Below are 19691 nucleotides of genomic sequence, written 5' to 3'. Positions count from 1 at the left end.
AAGGAGCACTTACTAATGCCAGGCCCCCAGTAGCACTTTCACTCTGCCTGCCTGAGACTGAGCCTTTCCCCTTTCCCTAACACCAGGCTGATAAACACCAAGTGAAAGTAACATTGGACCGTCGCTGGGACAGTTACAGCAGACGGATTCTTTCTGGAGAACGACACAAAGATCTTGCAACAACCAGCTAGATCCCAAGTCAAGCAGAGTGCGGACAGTGGGAAAAACCCTGGGAAAATTATCCATGTGAGTCTTACAATATTTGATATTGTCCCACAGCTGTTGGATGTACTTTTTTTTTTTTTAGCTGGAACTTTCTTTTTATAAGTTTTTAGTTATTTTTTAGCTCTAGTTTTTAAAAATTGAAGTAAAATTGACCTACAATGTTATATTAGTACAATATAGTGATTCAACAATTCTATACATTACACTATGTTCACCCCTATTTCACTTTGCATTTCAGTTTAGCTAACTTCTACCAACCCATCTTCAAATTCATTAATTCTTTCTTCATCTGTGTCATACCTATTGATTGCATACCTATTTTGCAGGCATTTTTCTCCTGTTACTGTGTTTTTCATTTCTATCATTTCTAATGGATTATTTCTTAGAACTTCTTTTTTTTTTAAGTTTGTCTTATTTTCTTTGAGAGAGGGAGAGATGAGCTGGGGAGGGCCAGAAGATCCGAAGTGGGCTCTGTGATGACAGCTGTGAGCCCAATGTGGGGCTCGAACTCACGAACCATGAAATCATGACCTGAGCTGAAGTCGGACCTTCAACCTACTGAGTCACCCAGGTGCCCTGCCCCATCTTTCTTAGAATTTCTCTCTTTGCTGAAATTACCCATCTGTTGTTACATGTTGTGTTTTTCCCAGTAGAACCTTTAAAATATTGGTCATAGTTACTGTAAATTTCTTGTCTGATGCTTCCAGCTTCCCTGTCGTATCTGACTCGGGTTCTAATGCGTGCTTTGTCTCCTGCAGTGTGTTTTTCTTACATTTTCATATGCCTCCTATTTTTGTTATTGCTTTTGAGGTTGGACATGTTATGCAGGGTGGTAGATATTGAGATATATATTTTGTGCTTGGCTATGAGCATGCCTTTCCTTCTGCTAAGCCTGTAGTGTGTGTGTGGGGGGGGGGGCGGTTTGTATTAATGTAGTCAAGAGTTGGGTTTCATTGGAGTTTGTTGTTGCTCTGGTTACCTCAGTATACCAGAGACTTCAGATTCCCCTGGTAATGCCTTGTGTTTAGGGTGTGGGCTAATTTTCCCAGGGTTTTTCCCACTGTCCGCACTCTGCTTGACTTGGGATCTAGCTGGTTGTTGCAAGATCTTTGTGTCGTTCTCCAGAAAGAATCCGTCTGCTGTAACTGTCCCAGCGACGGTCCAATGTTACTTTCACTTGGTGTTTATCAGCCCGGTGTTAGGGAAAGGGGAAAGGCTCAGTCTCAGGCAGGCGGAGTGAAAGTGCTACTGGGGGCCTGGCATTAGTAAGTGCTCCTTTACCTCCTTCAGCTGTCATGCTGGGTCCGGCACATTTTCCTGCCCTTCTCCAGGGAGACAGATGCACTCTTGCTGTTCGCTTCTCCCGGCTGCAGTGGGTTTCCGCTAATGCTCCAGGGCAACACTTGTTGGTTGCTCTTGTTCTGAAGATTAAGTCTGTTGTCCCCTTTCCCTCTCGGGTACAATGAGTGTGACTACCCCAATTCTCTTAACCTTCCCTTTGAGTCTCTCATGGGGCTGGTGGAGAAAAAGTCCACAAGAGGCTGCCAACGCCCCTGGATCACCACTCACTTCCCCGGTCCCAGGGTTTCAGCTTGTCATGCTAGACCACGTGTGGCATTTACCAATTCACTAAAAAGTTTTAGTTGCATCTGCTGACCAGCTGACATGACACCTGATAGTGTCTGCCCCAGACAAGCCAGCACTCAAATCCCGGGTCTCCTTGCAGGCATCTGTCTCTCCCCAGATGTTGGGCTAGTTGGTTGATCTGTAATCGCCACTCTTTAATGGTCTCAGTTCAAGAAATATCATTAATGTGCAATTTATCCGTTCAAAAGATGCCATTAATTTGCCATTTGTCCAGCTTTTTTTCTTGTTGTGAGGATATTTTTTCAGCTCTCCCTGTCTCTTGAGCTGGAACTGGAGGACCTTTTCTCAGATCTAAACATGTAGAAAGCAGCACTCCCTCAGATATGTGTGCCAGAACTACTGATTCCCTCTTTTTCCTGGAGAGGAGACCCATGTGAACTGGCGTGTGAGGCCCTTCTCTTGTTTTGAAAAACACATCTGTGCATATTTGTGTTCGCCAGAAACCTCAAGTTGTTCAGCCAGTCTCCTGAGTACTATAGTTTTCCCATTTTTGGAAAAAGCTTTGGAAAGTAAGAATGAAGATTGAGTTGTGCTCTAACCAGGGCTTATGGATCCTGATGTGAGAGGTGCCTGCTGGAAGAATCGTTATGGATGGAATGCGGTCAAGGCCAAAACCGAGCTTTACCTTTGGGACTGTCACGGTAAGCCCTGGAGGGACTTGTAAGTGCCCTGGGGCAAGGGCTCAAAGCTCCCTGAAGAAGGTCTTGTCAGAGTGGCTTGAGGGTGGAAGTAAAAGCTTCTTCTTTTAAGACCTGTTGTAAACTCCCTCAGCCAAGTTGTTTGTAGGGAATGGTAGAACAAATATTATTTAAGGAACAGTGTGGGGATATTAGGATGCTGTCCAGCCAAGGAATTTAATCTCACCTGAGGGAAGTGAAAATGTCCAGTTGCTAAAGAGTTAAACAAGGCGGCTCAGGAAGGGATCTGAGACTGTTTGCCACGTACCCTACCCAAGGGTGTGATAGAAAGTACCCTTCCCATTAGATCTAGGGGAATGGGATGGGGGGGTGTGGTCCTAGGAGACCAATTTGGATATCATCTTATACATCCTTGTATTAATTTGCTAAGGCTGCAATGACAAAGTACAGTCTAGGTAGTTTAGACAACAGGAACTTATTGCCTCGTAGTTCTGGAGGATATAAGTTTGAAATTGAGATGTCATCCTTCACAGGGCTGTGAGGGAAGGTTCTGTTCTAGGTCTCTCTCTGGCTTCAAGATGGCTGTCTTCTCCCTGTGTCCTCATATCACCTTGAATTTGTGTCCAAATTCCCCTTTTTTTAAAACATTTTTTAATGGTTTTTTTTTTTTTAATTTATTTTTGAGACAGAGAGAGACAGAGCATGAGCAGGGGAGGGGCAGAGAGAGAGGGAGACACAGAATCCGAAGCAGGCTCCGGGCTCCGAGCTGTCAGCACAGAGCCCGACGAGGGGCTCGAACTCACGGACTGTGAGATCATGAGCTGAGCTGAAGTCAGACGCTCAACCGACTGAGCCACCCAGGTGCCCCCGGATTCCCCTTTTTGTAAGGACACTAGACACCCTGGATTAGGGCCTATCTTACTCTTCATGTTCCCTTAACTAATTAGATCCACAAAGACCCTATTTCCAAATAAGGCAAGCGTCAGCTCCTTGGTCCCAGGGGAAGGGGCCACATAGCACAGGATGAGCAAAGCATGCTTGTCCTCTTCTTGTCTAAGTGCCAACTTCCCTTTCCTGTGGCACCCCCCCTTCAGGCCAGGAGATGTTCTCCGGCCTCCTTCCTTGCCCTTCGATGCTGGCACAGCCTTGTTCTCCAGGGGTGAGCCCATGAGCTGTGGGCTGTGAGCATGGGCTGTGACACAGGCCCTTGTGTCCTGTCTCACTGTGTGCTTCTGGAAGCAGCACCAGGCCTCTGGGACCCATCTGTAGGTCACTGGCCAGTTAAGCCAGTGGCCTCATGGATAGATGTGCATCACCGTGTTCAGACTGGGCTGCATACTGTTGGTCTGGTGTGGAAGGAATTTTCCATGGGTTTGGAGAAGGCTGGTTTTGCTTAGGCTGCCTTATGGGGCAGGTACATCTGGCTAATTTGCTTTGGGGTTATGGGGCTCTAGGCACTGGTGCTTATATCATGGCCGTGTAGGCCAGGGGAACACCTCCTCTGTAGATGAAGAGAGAGTCTGGGCAGGTGCACGTGGGACAGGAGAGGTGACCAAGGCCCCTGTCTCTCTGTTCTAGAAAAGCAGAGCTGAGGTGGTTGAGAGGCCACCAGCTAAGGTGGGGAGGGTCCCTACCACTCCCTGCCTCCTTGGCTTGTGTTGAAGGGGGACAATAGTGGGGCTTGGTTGGAAGCTTCTGGAAGGCTGGCAGAGAGGAAGCCACAGCCCATACATCTGAAGAACCAGAAAGATTAGGCTTCACCAAGACGGTGGAGTGGGAGCTCCTGTCTGCGTCTCATTGCCCCGTGCAACAGAGTGGAGTAGGCCGGCGGTGGGGGGGGGGGGGGGGGGCACAGTGGGGGTTGTGGGGACAGCCAGGGGTGTCACAGAGAAGCTCATGCTTCTGTTGAGGAAAAGGACAAATGATTTCAGTGAAGTGAGCAGCCCGAGGTTGAGTTACTCTGAAGCCTAAATATTTAATGTTTCCTATCTGTATTATGTAGCACCTTCTACCTGGCGGTCAATCGTTCTAACTGCGCAGGAGGCGTCTCTATTCTGTCGGTCGGACGTTCTCAAGGAGATGGAGCATTGGTGTTCGTGACCACGGTCCATCTTGCGACAGTACATAAAATAGCTATCACAGGGTGGGGGTTAATGAAAACTGCATCCACTGCTGTGTTCCCTGGAGCGTGCCTGTATCTGGGAGGTGGGTCCGAGGTGCACAGTACTCCATTTCGGTGCGATCAGTTCCCATGCCTCTTGCTCACTGGTGCTTCTCTGGAAGCCTCCATTTTCTCCAGAATGTCTTTTCAGACTTGTTAAACCAACTGTTCCCTGTCAACATGTGTCGTGTGGTCAGCATGTCAGCGTGACTACCATTTAACAAAAACTACCATTTGGTGGACCCTGTGTGACGTTTAGGTGCATCATCTTAATTCTCAGAGTAGCCCTTTACTATAGGCGCTAGCGTTATCCCCATGCTATAGATGAGGAAACGGAGGCTCAGAGAGGCTAAGCAAGTTACCCGGCATCACACAGCTACTAAGTGATTGGCAGAACTAGGGCTTGTGCCCAGGCTGGATCTGCTCTCCCCACCAGCCCTGATAACCATGGAGCTTTCTCTCGGTACCACACAGGGCTGTTGCTGAGGGCTGGTGGGGGTGCACACAGAGAAATGCCCCTGCCATCTCAGCTTTAAGGGAAGAGATTAATCCCGGACTTGAGAGTGCAGAGCGCTACCGTGTTTCAAAACCAGATGACTGCCGTGCCTGGCCCTCTGCAGAGCCGGGGAGAAGGGAATCGGGGATCCGATTACCTAAGCGCACAGTTAAGTGTTCCATTTGTGCCCGTACACGCGGTGAGGACACACATGCTGGGATACAGGAGGCTTTGAAGCCCTGTGTTATAGATGCCGCATGTCTCCTCTGCCCTTCTGGTCTATGGTCTCCGTGGCCGCGAGAAGCTGCCCGCCACCCACCTCCATCCAGAAAAACACCAGCACCTTCTTAGAATCACACAGCTGGTCACCCAAGCCCCCCCATGAGCACCTCCGTCTCTTAGGAGACACAGGTGTGTTTTGTGTGCCTCAGTCATTGGTCATCCCCAAGTGGGAGGCATGTGAACTCCACATTGACTTTCCACGGATTAGTTTATCTGATTGGTTGCACTGGTGGGACCACTGTTGTCTGTAGTATAGCTACCTTTTGAAAATGTATTAATATGTCGGGGCACCTAGGTGGCTCAGTCACTTGAGCGTCCCGCTTGGGCTCAGGTCCTGATGTCGCAGTTTGTGGGTTCAAGCCCCACGTCTGTGCTGACAGCTCAGAGCCTGGAGCCTGCTTCAGATTCTGCGTCTCCCTCTCTCTGTGCCCCTCCCCTGCTCATGCTCTGTCTCTCTCTCTCTCTCTCTCTCTCTCAAAAATAAATAAACATTAAAAAATTTTAAAACAAAAATGTATTAATATGTCTTATGTATATACATCTTGTCTATGTGGTTAGATTTGGCTTGATATGATAAAGATAAAGAAAAATAGATGTGTGCTGTTTGACACGAAGCTACCACTGGCTTTCCAGTCTTTGGGACAGCTGATCATGTAAGACAGTCAGAAAAGAGAAATACTTCTGCCTGGGCCAACCTGGGTTTAGTTAAAATATCAGGCAGTTTCGGATTTCATAACAGAGCTGGAGCTTAAGCTATCAGCGCCTCACCAGTCACCTGCCCTCAGGCAAGCCCAGTGCATCTAAAGAGTCAGTCCCAGTCGGTAGACTGGCCTCAGAGTCCACACCTCAGGATACCCTGCAGAGCCCAGGCTTGGCTCCCTGACCACAATAACTTCTGTGCTCCAGGCTTGGCTGTGTCTCTTTGCATGTCCTTTGTTTATCTGAGTTTCTCTCAGAACATTCTCCATTGAGGACACAGGACACAGCTTTTCCCTCTGAAAACATCCCATAACTGCCCACCTTTGAGAGTAACCTGGACAGCTCCTTGGGATCTTCTGCTTGAAGACTTGCCCTATAGATCAAAGCACTCATGTTCGAATAAGCCCTTCCCTTCTAGATGCCAATCAGCCCAAACCCCAGGTGCTCTAGGTCCCCTCGGTCATGTTTGTTGAGGATTCCCTGAAGAGCACATCAGCCAAATGTGCTTGCCCTTCTGCCGGCCTTCTTCCGGACCTTTTGGGAATATGATTCTGCCCCTCTCACTGCTCCTGGCTGGGATACACGCAAGGATATGCATATTTATAAGTCACTGTCTCAGTGCCTTACAAAGGAAGAGAAAATCCAGAAAGCCGTAACCCAGTGAATAAAATCATCAGTCTAGCAAACACACACAGGAGAGTGGAAACAGGCAGCTGAGCGGTTTACACATTTGAGAGATAATAATTGGGTGCTTCCCTGGTGTGTGAGGAGTAAAACGCACTTGGCTTTCAGAGTCCAGCCCCTTAAGGGCTTGCCGTGGTTCTGAAAAGGCTGCCATGTGGGTGGGGGAGTCCCCAGAGGTGGGGCGACCTTGGGCTCAAGCCAATGCTTTCGTCAAGTCCCTGTGCATGGTTCATGCCCATGGCAAAGCCCATCACGTGTCTCCAAAGAGTCTGTTGAAAGTTCACCTTCTCAAGTTCAGTAGCTTTTGTCTGAGTTTTAAAACCTAAGCCATTACCAAGTTTAAATAAAGGGTTTTTTCCCCCTAATGAGTAATCTTCCAAGGACTCCTGTATCCTCCCTTCTTGAGCCGCAGAGGGGCTGCTGCAGGATTTATGTTAGCAGCCAGCGAAGGCAGCGGGGCCGGCTGAGGACGGGCTCATCTTCCACTCGCCAGCGTGCAAGTCCCATCCAAGGGCACGTTCATGTTTCCTGTCGCTTGTCTTCTCTCTCTGCCCTTCCACGTGGGAGACACTGAGCCTGTTTTCCCTCTGATGCATGTATTAAGCCAGTTCAGGACAGCGTTTACGTGGAACCTGGAAATCTTTGTTTTCCTTTAGTTCCGAGGTTGCGAATCAGACTCTGGGGATGTGGCAGGGGCGTTACATATGTCAGAGCCCACAGCTACCCTCCCTCTGAGCTGCTGGGGCCAGCTCTCCAGCTACCGCTCCTTTCTCCTTCATTCATTAGTCCATTCATTCCACAAGCGTGACTGAGAGCTTACTTACCCTGAACCCAGTGCTACGCATCTATAAATTAATACGAATTAATGCCTGTCCACGAGAGGCGCTCGCAGCGGAATGGTCAGAAGTCCGCTGGACAGACAACCGCCCCGTGTTGGGATGAAGGTACCCAGGCGGGAAGCACAGGTCTCAGGGAGCATGGGGAGGGGGCTGGGAGCTTGTTTGGAGGCCTCCAGTATGAGACGCTGGGTTTTGCCTAAGAAAGAGACTGGGGGCAGGGCACTAGGGGGTGGCAGCTGAACAAAGGCCTGGGGAAGAAGCCGACCTGGGGCCCCGCGAGGTAGTGGGAGACAGGGACTTGCTCCCTACTTGGTGAGAGACCTGGAGGATGGTCCACACTGCCCTGGCTGCAGGCGTCAGGTGAGACTGAGCAGGCTGCCACAGCGCCCACGGCCCATGCCACCACCCTTCCGGAAGTACATCTGGTGGAAGGTGGTCTTCTGTCTCAGGCTCACCTGGCGACCTGACCTGCCCTCGCCACAAGAACACCTTCTTGCTTATCTGCACTTGGCCCGGTCCTCCTGGCTCCTGGATTTTGTCTCATCCTTAGGTGGTTTTTTTTTTGCTGCTGATTTAGAAATTTCCACCTTTGGTTCTTGCCTCCTGCCATGAGCTGGGGGGGAGAGGTGGGCTTCCCAAATCTCTACATGTCCTTTTCCCACCCTTGACCAGCCCAGCCGCCCCCTGCACGTGCCCCCAAATGACCAGGATATGGGGGACACTCAACATGCATATTGCAAGCGACAGAGACAGAGGAAGAATCTTTGCTTTGGGAACTCATTTAGTCTTCAAAATTCTCTTCTCTCGAAAGCCCGCCGTCGAAGGCATGATTAAATAAAGTGCGGCTTCTATAGGGCTAGTGAAGAGTTCTCTGTGTTGGTTGTGCTCCCCAGACAATTTTCTTTTCATATTTTGACAATAAAGACCCCTGAGACATCTGACCCTAATGTTTACCCGGGACCCATTATTGTGACCTCACTGCTTATTAAGAAAACAAGGCTGGGCGTCGGCTGCACACAGCGCCTGGGTGTCCGTGTCAGGAGTGGAGAATCCGTCAGGCTTTGGTGCTGACGGATCGGCCGAGGAGGAATTCTTCAGCACGCCCACCACTGCCTTGGTGGCCCTCGGCTGCTCCCCTCCATCAGGGTCAGTTAGAAAAAAAAAAAAAAAAAAAAGATTATTACTTTGGCCAAAAGCCCAGCGACAAATATGGCTTTTGTCCAGGAACAGGCCACAGGCCCAAGTCTGTTATTACTTCTTCACCCTAGATGCTGCAACTTGATAAAAGGGACACTGTAGACACAAAAGAACCTGGTTGCAGACCTGAACTCTCCTTTCACAGGGATGGAAAAGGACACCGCGAGAGAGGTTTATGTGGCCCCCTCCGTCCCCCGAGACAGTGTCCCAGGGGAGGGCCCCCCCCCAGACTGAACACGACAGCACGCAGAGGGTTTCCCAGGGATGTGAAAAAGGGGATCACTCCACCCAGTAAGGCCACAAAGGGCAGGACCCCTCATCTGGCATGTGAGGTGGGGGGAGAGGAAGGTGGCCGGAGGCCTTGTGGCTGTGTGCAGGGGTGGGGGCAGGGGGTGGTGAGCCACGGCTTCTTATCAGATGAATGCTCTTGGGCAAGGCATTCAAACTCCTGCAGGAACAGGGCGGGGGCGTTGCCCACCCTGAAGAGGACGCAGGGGTTAAACGTGCCGCCCAGCACAGTTCTGGCACACAGGAAGTGCAGATAAATGCCAGCCTCCCTTCCTGGCATTCACCTCTAGCGAGCCCCTTCTTCCTGTGCTCACATCGTCCATCCTCTTGGGTGTCTGATTTGTGTGTCTTTTCTAGACCATGTGGACCTCCTCTGAGAGCCCCCACCCCCAGGCTGGCCCTGCCCCCTGTCCCAGGGACACCCAGCTGCCTCCCAGACTGGGGTGGTGGGAATAGTAAGGGAAGGCAGTCAGAGTGGCCCTGGGGGGCACCCCAATGTCAGAGTTGTCTTGTGGGTGTGGCTGGTCTTGGCAGGAGTGTGATGAGTGGGTGGTTGGGACTCTCCGGAGCCCATGGGGGAGGCCCTCCTGCCTTGGCCTTGAGTGGGCAAAGCACTTGGGCCTACACCTCCTTTCATTTCTATCTTTCTGAGTCAAGACAAGGGGATCCCAGGGAGAGTGATGGCCTTTCTTTAATTTCTGATATTTATAATTTGCACCTTCTCTATTTATTTCTTGGTTAGCTTGGCTAGAGGCTTATCAATCTTCTTGATACTTTCAACGGAGCAGCCTTTTTTCTTTTTTAGAGACAGAGAGTGCGTGTGCGAGTTGGGGAGGGCAAGAGAGAGAGGGACAGAAAGAATCTCAGGCAGGCTCTTTTTAGGTGCATGCACATTCAGGACTATTATGTCTTCTTGGATAACTGGCCCCTGTATAATTATTTAAATTCCCTCTTTATTCCTATAAACTTCCTTGTTTTGAGTTTAGTTTCATCGGAAATCGACTCAGCGACTCCATCTGCCTTCTGGTTAGTATTATCAAGGTGTCTCCTTGCTCCGTTGTTCTTAATTGTGCATTTCCTATGAGTCCACTTAAAATCTTTTCTTACCATATCATCAATGCTACTTTTTGAAATTTCTTCTTATGACTGCCCCGGAGGTTATGATACATGTCTTTCAATAACCCGAGTCCACATTCTTATAACACCCTACTGGTTTGTGTGCAGTGCAGGGGCTCATAACAGGATATTCTCAACTCTTCTGTCCTGTCCCTTGAGGCCCAGCCCGTGCCAGGCACTGTGCAAAGTGCGCTGCACGTGCAATATTATTTGAATTCTCGCAGCAGCTCTGACACAGCCAATCATGACATCTCTTTGACAGAAGATGAAACTGAGGCTTAGAGAAGTTGAATTTGCTCCCTGGGTCATATAATTGATAGGGACCAAGATTGCCAGAACCCCAGGACATTGAAGGAGTACTCAGCACGGTGCCCGGCACATAGCAAATGCTCAGTAAATAAAACAACCCACCCCTCCGCGGCAGTAAATGTCTCAGTGAGGGGCCTATGACACATGGTTTACAACAGGAAAAATATGGTCTGGTTGGCAAAACAGGGGCTATTTGTTGTCACTGTCTGTGCGTTTTTAGTTTGCTAAGCTCAAATTCACGAATGCGTCTGTCCTGTTTTCTATGCCTCTGATTCCACAGTAACCCCTCATATGAGCTCTGATTTACCAAGGATTCAGTTTTGTCTGGCGTGGTGCTCAGTGAGTCCTCGGGCCTTTCCGTTGACTTAGGCTCTATCCTCACGTGATCAAGGAGACTGAGGCTCGGGGAGGTCTTGCCAAGGCCACAAACTTTTGGAAAAGATGAGACCTGCGGCCAGCCTGCCTACCTCCACAATCTGCCGCCGTGCCTCTCCTCGTGCAGCAGGCTTGAAATAATTGCTATCATATCCCTTCCAATCAGGGGAGGAGCAGAGAGTCCCAGCTCCAGCCTCCTGCCAGGCCTGGAGCTTTCCAAGCTCCCTGCATCTGGGCCACCTGGGTGGGGGTCCCAGGGCCTCAGCAACCATCTCATGGATCCAAGTAATAACTCGTATTTGGGCCTAGCGCTTCCCGTTCCGAGAGCTAATGACGTCCAGAGGTCTCAAGAATTCCTCTGCCAGAAACATCAGATGGAAGTAGGTGCAGTTGGCTCAAACAGCAGCCGGGGGACAACTTATCACAATTTATTAGACCACCCATGAGGCAGGAATCCCAGCCCTGCATGGAAGGTTCATCCAAGGGCTGTACCTGGCACCTTGAACCAGCCTGGGGGGCTGTCCAGCGATGCCTGGGAGACAGCAGGCAGTCTGCACCTCTTGGATGCTGGATGTGTGGGGTGGAGGGGGCCCTCGAGGACCCACAGACAGGACATAGGACAGTCTTAGATGCCAGGCAGGTCTCAGCCCAGTTGCTCACGAGCCCCAGCACACTACCAAGTACCCCTGCCTGCCCTTACGTGGGGGCCCGTGCAGCAGCTGAGGGGCTGTGTGGAACCTTGCCGCCTTCTCCCCATTCCTCCCGCCCCTCTCATCACTGTCTGCTTTTCTCCCAAGACCACAATCTCAATACCTCAGTGCCTCCTTGACTGAGTGCAAAATAACCTTGTAAAATAACTAACTAAATGAATAAGGTATCAGAATATTCCAGAGCATCGCAAGCCACACAGCTAATAAGCAACAGCTTCCCTAGTATCACTACTATTTTAGTCCATTAGGGGAAATATTAGTCACTTCCCAGTACATATTTTAGGGGCATCCGTCCACTGTTTTATGATGATATGAAAACATTACATTTTCTTCTCCCCCCAATCCACAAATGCCTTGAGTGCCAAAGCTTTTCAAGTGGCGGCCACAGTGTGAGCCACTTAGTAGATGCAAGGCTGGTCTGATATTCATCAATCAATCAATCCATCAGTGGAGTTAATGATATTAACAGACTGAATAAGAGAAACATATAAACATATCGACTGATGCAGAAATCCATGTGACATGGGTGCCTGGGTGACTCAATTGGTGAAGTATCCGACTCCTGATTTCGGCTCACGTTATGATCTCACAGTTGTGAGACTGAACCCCATGGTGGGCTCCGTGCTGGGCACGGAGCCTGCTTCAGATTCTCTCTCTCCCTCTCCCTCTGCCCTTCCCCCACTCTCACTCTCTCTTTCTCTCTCTCTGTCTCTAGAAAAACAAAGCAAAAAAATCATATGACAAAATTCAATAGCCATTCATGATTAAAAAAAAAAATACTCTCAGAAAACTAGGAATAGAAGAAACTTAGAGGGTATATATGAAAAATCTACATCTAGGGGTACCTGGGTGGCTCAGTCAGTTAAACGTTCAACTTTGGGTCAGGTCATGAGCTCACAGTCTGTGAGTTCAAGCCCGGCCTTGGGCTCTGTGCTGACAGCACGGAGCCCGCTTTAGATTCTCTGTCTCCCTCTCTCTCTGTCCCTCCCCCCTCTCATGTGCTCATGCATGCTCTCTCTCTCTCTCTCTCTCTCTCTCTCAAAAATAAATAAATGAATAAATAAGTAAATAAACAAATACACATTAAAAAAGAAAGAGAAACCTATATCTAATACCATACTTATTGTGGAGAGCCTGATGTTTTCCCCCAAGATTGGAAACAAGGCAAAATGTCTCAACATTCCTGTTCAATTATCATACTAGAAATTCCAGCTAGTGCAGTAAGACAAGGAAAATAAGTACATTGTACACAGGTTTGAAAAGTAGAAATAAAACAAGCTCTCTTCATACATGGTGAGTTTGTCTAGGTAGACATCACCAAAGAATCTCCAAAAACAAAATGAAAAAGGCCTTGGAATGAAAAAGTAAGCGTAAGAGGGAAGCAGAATATGAGGCCAATATACAAAAGTCAATTTCTTTCCTATATACCAGCAATGAACAACTGGAACTTGAAATAAAAGTACTCTTTACAATAACATAAAATGTGAAGTATTCTAGCAAATATGCGCAGAATCTGTATGTGGAAAACCATAAAACTTTTACGAAAGAAATAAAAGAAAATGTACGTAAATGAGGAATAGTCCAAGTTCATGATTTGGGAGACTTGATATGGTGAAGATTGTCAATTCTTCCCGACTGGGTGTTTAGATTCAGCATAATCGGCACGCAAATTCCAGCCATCTATTTTGCAGATGTCAACAAACTAATTCTGAAACGTAGAAAGACAGAAGATTCAAGAGAGCCAAGACAGTATTACAGAAGAGCAAACTTGGGGCTCGTGCTACCTTATTTCAAGCCTTACTCTAAAGCTACAGCAATCAAGACAATTCAATATTGGCAAAACAAGGCACACATAGAGGAACATGGTAAAGAGCCCAGAAACAGATCCGACAAATACAGTCAACAGATCTTCGATGAAGGCAGTTCAGTGGAAAAGGGTAGTCTTTTTAACAACCGATCCTGACATTTGATACAATCAAATGTCTGTATGGGAAGAATGAACCTAGACGCACACCTTATGCCTTGAATAAGAACGAACTCAAACGGATCGGAGATCTTGTATTACTTTTTATCGCTGCTGTAGCAAATTACCACAAACTTAATGCATGCAAATTTATGACCTTACAGTTCTGGATGTTAGAAACCCAAAAGGAGACTTCTTGGGATAAAATCAAGGTGCTGGCAGAGCTTCATTCCTTTCTAGAGGCTCTGGGGGAGAATTTTATTTTTTCCGTTTCCAGCTTTCTGGATTGCCCTAATTCTTTGGCTCATGGCCCTCTTCTGTCTTCAAGGCCAGCAATAGTTATCCTTGCATCACATCACTCTGATCTGATTCTCCTGCTTCCTTCTTTCACTTATAAGAACCATTGAGATTACAGTAGGCCCGCCCTGAGAGCCTGATAATCCGTAATAATCTCCCCATCGCAAGGTCCTTCACCCAACCACACCCACAAAGTCCCTAATTCCATGCCAGGTAACATATTTACAGATTCCAGGGTCTTCAGGAGATACTATTTTTGCCTATCAGTCTACCCTCTGGCTCCAAATCATCTCCATCCCACATGCAAAATACAGGCGCCCCATGCCAAGTCCCCACAGTCTCAATCCATTACAGCCCTCAAGTACAAAACTTCACTCAAGTCTCATCAAATCAACATTCTCCAACCTTCTCATCTAAATCAGGCATGGGTAAGGCTCTGGGTATAACTCATGTTTGGCCACAGTTTCTCTCTATTGTTGTCTACAATGTTTCATTTCCATTTTTATGACATTCTGGGACAGGAAAGATGATAAGAGTGGAGACAAGGATCAGTTAAGTGCCAGAGTTTGGGGAGGCAGGAGGATTGAATAGATGGAACATAGGGGAATTTGTAGGGTAGTGAAACTACTCTTTATGATACCATAATGATTGAGGGGTATACAACACGATGCATTTATCAAAACCCATAGAACTTTACAGAATTGAAAGTGGACTTTAATGTATGTAAATTGTAAGAAATCAACTAGGAGGTCAGTGGATGTCAGGATGGACTGTACGTTATGGCAAATAAAAATGTAACTAACGTAACTGTATTAAAAATGTATTAGTTGGGGCGCCTGGGTGGCTCAGTCGGTTAAGCATCCAACTTCGGCTCAGGTCATGATCTCGAGGTCTGTGAGTTCAAGCCCTGCATCGGGCTCTGTGCTGACCGCTCAGAGCCTGGAGCCTGTTTCGGATTCTGTGTCTCCCTCTCTCTCTGCCCCTCCCCCGTTCATGCTCTGTCTCTCTCTGTCTCAAAAATAAATAAACGTTAAAAAATTAAAAAAAAATAAATAAAAATGTATTAGTTAAATTCACTGAACAGGATAGGGGAAAGTGGTGCTGACCTCAGCAACGTCAGAAATGAACGTGGACTGTAAGAGTAAAGGCAAAAGGAATTGTATGCTACTTAATGCCACTGCTCTTTAAAATGTAAATCGTATTCAACTGCCTTTTCTTTCAATGGAAAATTTCTCAACTAAAGAAGCACAAGCCAGCATATGTTTTCAACTGGCAACATCTGCCTGTCGTCCTGGTGCTGTTGGGGAAGGACCCTATCCTGGCGGAGGATGGGGTGGGTGAGCCTGTAAGTCCCCAGAAGTAAAAGAGGCCAACCAAACCTACCAAGGGGCCACTGCTGCCTCCTGTGCAATCTGAGCCAAATGTCAGGACCCCTGTAGCAGCCCCAGTAGATGAAAGGACCTGTACTTCCTGCCTCCACTTCTTCAAAGGGGGCCACCGGGGTCTGAGCTTCTGCCCTCTGTCTAGCCTGTGGCCTCCCGGGAGCCAGTCACAGTAGAGCTTCTTCTTGGGCAGCCATGGTTGAAGGTCAGATCTATGGTGAGCACCCTGGTGTTGCTGTAACCATGGCCACAGAGGACACCCAGATCCCACGACCATGCGCCTTCCCACGAGGGTTATGAAATGGTGGTAGCTGCACAAATTCTTTCCTGTTCTTCTAAAGCAACTCAACATACGTGCCCTGTGTGTTGAGCCCAAACCAAAGGCCGTGTGGCCTATAGCGTGGACGGCCACATCAGGTGCACAATGAGAGGAGAATTTGTCCAAGTCCCGAGGCCATTTTGACAAGCTGCACCCTTGTGGCCCAGACACACTGCTCAGCCTCAGTGGTTCACAGACATCTTCAGGCCCCACTGGTGAAGGCTGGTATTTGTCTCTCAAGTTTTGTGTTTTTTTTGTTTTTTTTTATTTTTTCATGTTTATTTATTTATTTTTGAGAGACAGAGAGAGAGAGAGGGAGGGAGAGAGCACGAGCAAGAGAGGGGCAGACAGAGAGGAAGAGAGAGAGAATCCCAAGCATTCTCCACACTGTCAGCCTAGAGCCTGAGGCGGGGCTCAAACACATGAATCTGGAGATCATGACCTGAACCGAAACCAAGAGTTGGATGCTGAACCGACTGAGCCACCCAGGTCCTGTCTCTCAAGTTTTGACTTCACTTTGCTAGCACAGACCTTGGCATTTAGCACAGCTTAATGATACACCTTTTGAGGATTGAATCACGTTCAATTTTCAGCAGCTGTCTTATGAGGTTATATTTTCAGACGGTATAGGTTAATGTTGTGTGATCATAAAAAATCACCTATGGAACTTGTTAAACTGACAGATGTTCCTGGATCCCCTCCCACTGGAGGATGTTTTTAATCGGCTTCCTGGGCAATTTTGTGATGCAGAGCCTGGTATCTAGGAAATTATGTAGAAAGTGAAGGCAAGAATATTCTTTTCTAAGTTGTAGTTTCCAACTAAAAAAAAAAAAATCGGAACGGGAGATCGGGAATCTGAAATTAAACGTTACAAAATGTCACCAGGAAGCCAAGAGACCCAATTCTCCAACCTACCCCTCACAGAGAAGGGGCTGGAACCCCTAAGGTGGAGGGGCTGATCGAGATCAGTCAGCTACAGAATCCCAGGGCAGGACTAGAGGCACGTCCTTCAGCATCTGGTTCATGACATCAGGCTTAAAGACCTCCCGAGGCCAATAAAAATTCCCACTGGAATTAAAATAAGGACCTCCCAGTTCTCAAAGACACTGGGCAGTTTATTGTGCTTTGTGGGCCTCCCGCAGACATTTCCAAAGATATCCAAATAAAAGCTTCAGAGTCAGCGCACAGTTGCTTGGGTGCCTTGCTTTCTCTTCCTTCCCCAGACCCTCTTTACTTCAAAACTTCATGCTCCCCCATCCCACTCACTGGATCCTTTTGTGAGCTCGCTTCCAGTCACCTCTCTCTCTTTCACTTCTTTCGAGATGCCTACCCCATGGAGCTACCAGCGTGGGCTTGACTGTTACCTAGATGGAGCCTGGGCACCTGCCTGACAAACCAGGCAGGACAAAGGAGTGGGGTTCTGTTGGGGTTCAGGACAGTCACCTCTGGTCTCTCAGGGTATACTGCCAAGCAGTCCACACACATTCTCTTGGACTCCAGAGCTCCCCTCTGGCACCAGGGAGAGAGTGCTAAGTGTCCCCTGGGGTTGAATTACCATGAGGACTCCCTACAGAGGGTCTCTGATTTCTCTCTCCACCCTCACCATCATCTTAATGACAGAAAACGGGGGCACCTTTTATTGAGTAGTTACTGTTGTTCATTGGCTTGGTCAGTTCGTACACATTATTTCCTGGTGTCACAACAGCCCCATGAAAAGGCCGAGACAATGCAGGTCTGAGAGCCCATGAGAGACGGAGCCAGGACTGGACGGGGAGACGCCAGCTCGGGCTCTTGTCCCTGCGTCGAGCTCCCATCCTATCTGCAAACTGTAAAGAACGTTGTTTAACTCCTATACATACTCTTGGCACATTTCTGGTTTTCTGTTCCTCCTGGAACGTTCCTCCCCAAACAGCTGTTCTTGATGACATCCCAATGTCTCATGACTGCTCAGTACCCAAACCGTAAAGACTGAGGAAGAATCATGCATGTATTTCTCAATTACATCATAATGTTATGGGTGCCTTGGGGCAAGAGAGTGGTAGGAGGGGCTAGAGCTGCGGGGACTCACAAATCCCATCAGTCTATTGGGCGGGGCAGGATATCTCAAGGGCCAGAAGGCCTGAGAACAGTAACCACGGTAACCAGCGTGTTCTGAGCTGGTAGTGATCTGTCAGGTAGTGGGTCGGATGCTTTACACCTGTGATCTCACTGACTTGTCTTGGAGCCCCACCGTCGGGACCCCCATTCTCAAGCAAGGAAATGAAGCTTGGGAAGTTTTCAAAATGCCCCTAATGAACAGGGCTGCTGAGTATCAGAACCAGGATTCAAATGCAGCTGTGTCTGACCTCAAAGTCCATGCCCTTGAACTGTAGTAGACTCCAGCAACATTCCTCGAAGAGGCAATCCAGTTCGCTCTTCCCAGCAGATATTTCTTGAGCTTCTCCTCTGGGATGGGCCCTGTGAGGCCTTGGGGGTACAAAGATGAGTAAAATATTGATCTCTCCATCTGTACTTGCTCTGGGGGGTGGGTCAGACAGACACAATGACCCCGGATGAGCACAACACCTGTAGGTACTGATTAGACTCAGCATACCGTGGAAGGTGAGGGACAGGCAGGATTAATCCTTTCCCCAAGGGTGATAGATGGGCAGAGGGATGGAGTTCAACAGGTAGGGGTGCACCCCGGGCAGGGGCAAGACTATGCTCTCCCTCACGGCACACCAGGCAGACACAGCCAGGCACAAGATACCACCCATCTGTATGTGCTTTAGGAGCAAGGTGAACAAAAGGAGAGAATGACTGCCTGGTGTGTGTGTGTGTGTGTGTGTGTGTGTGTGTGTGTGCACACGTGTTTGTGTGCATGCCCGCTCCTGCTCATGTGTGCACACTAGGGGAAAGGCAGGGGTGTGAGTGACGAGACTGGAGAGAGAGGTGTGGGCCAGACTTGGATGATTCCAATGTTGCCCAGGTCAATTGTTGGCATTTTATCTCAGAGACAATAGAGGGTTCTACTGTCTGAAAGAGTGAGAGATCAACACCATCACCGCCAGCCCTCTTATGTGCATGACTAAGTTATTGTGTGTCCCACCTTTTCCCCTTTTGTCTTCCCAGGAATCTTCTTCTTTTGCCTCCCAGTGGCCCGTAACCCACACCGCTTTCAGGCTTGACCAGCTCTCCTTCCCATTCCTTCCTTTTCTCTGGGTCTCTGCTGCTGCTCAGCACCTTGTCATTTCTCAGCTGGGCAATTACAAGAGTCCTCTAACTGGTCTCTGGCGTGGGTTGAACTGTGCCCCTATAATACACACACACACACACACACACACACACACACGCACATATATGTATGTATATGTGTATATTTAAGTCCTAACCCCTAATACCTGTGAATGTGATCTTATTTGGAAATAGTCTTTGCAGACATAATCAAGTTAAGATATGGGCATGTGGGAGCAGGGTGGACCCTGAGGCAATATGGCCGGTGTCCTTGCAGGAAGAGGAGACAGTGCACGGGGAGAGTGCCATGGGTGATGCACCTACAAGCCAAAGAACAACCATGATTGCCACTGCCTGCAACACCAGAAGCTGAGAGAAAGGCAGGGCACTCCCTAGAGTCATCACAGGGAGTTTGGCCCTGCAGGCACCTTGATGTTGGACTTCTAGCCTCCATAGCCATGCTAGAATAAATTTCTGTTGTTTTGAGCTCCCCCTCTTTGCAGTAACTTGTTACGATGTCCTTAGGAAGTTAATATAGTCTCCTTGTCTCTGTGTTGGCCCGCCACCCCCCATCTCCATCCTCCGTGTATCAGAGTGAGCGTTCTAAATCACAAACTTAATGTTTTTGTCATTTTCTCATTTAAGAATGTCAGTGGCTCCCTGTTCACTCTCTACCTCAACACAAAATCCGAAGCCCTTAGCCCCACCCTCATTTCTAATCTGTTCTCCAAGTGTACTACGGGGAGTTTGGTGTTCTTCTCTGATTGAAACGCCTGCTTCTCATTTTTTCTGTCTGTTGACCCTTCTTATCCTTATCTCAGCTGCAAAGTGGCCTGGGCTACGTTACCCCC

General features: G+C 48.4%; 1 long non-coding RNA gene across 1 annotated transcript; it reads left to right on the top strand.

Moving 5' to 3' along the window:
* Nucleotides 1-17759: 17759 nt before the first annotated feature.
* On the top strand, nucleotides 17760-19326 carry LOC128312702 (uncharacterized). Its single transcript, XR_008292343.1, has 2 exons — nucleotides 17760-17965; nucleotides 19122-19326. It is a non-coding gene; the product is annotated as an uncharacterized LOC128312702 (long non-coding RNA).
* The last annotated feature ends 365 nt before the right edge of the window (nucleotides 19327-19691 follow it).

The sequence above is a fragment of the Acinonyx jubatus genome, chromosome D2 (genome assembly GCF_027475565.1).
Source record: "Acinonyx jubatus isolate Ajub_Pintada_27869175 chromosome D2, VMU_Ajub_asm_v1.0, whole genome shotgun sequence".
Lineage (NCBI taxonomy): Eukaryota > Metazoa > Chordata > Mammalia > Carnivora > Felidae > Acinonyx > Acinonyx jubatus.
Note: the sequence above shows the minus strand (reverse complement) of the source record. Positions and strands in the feature narration are given on the sequence as shown.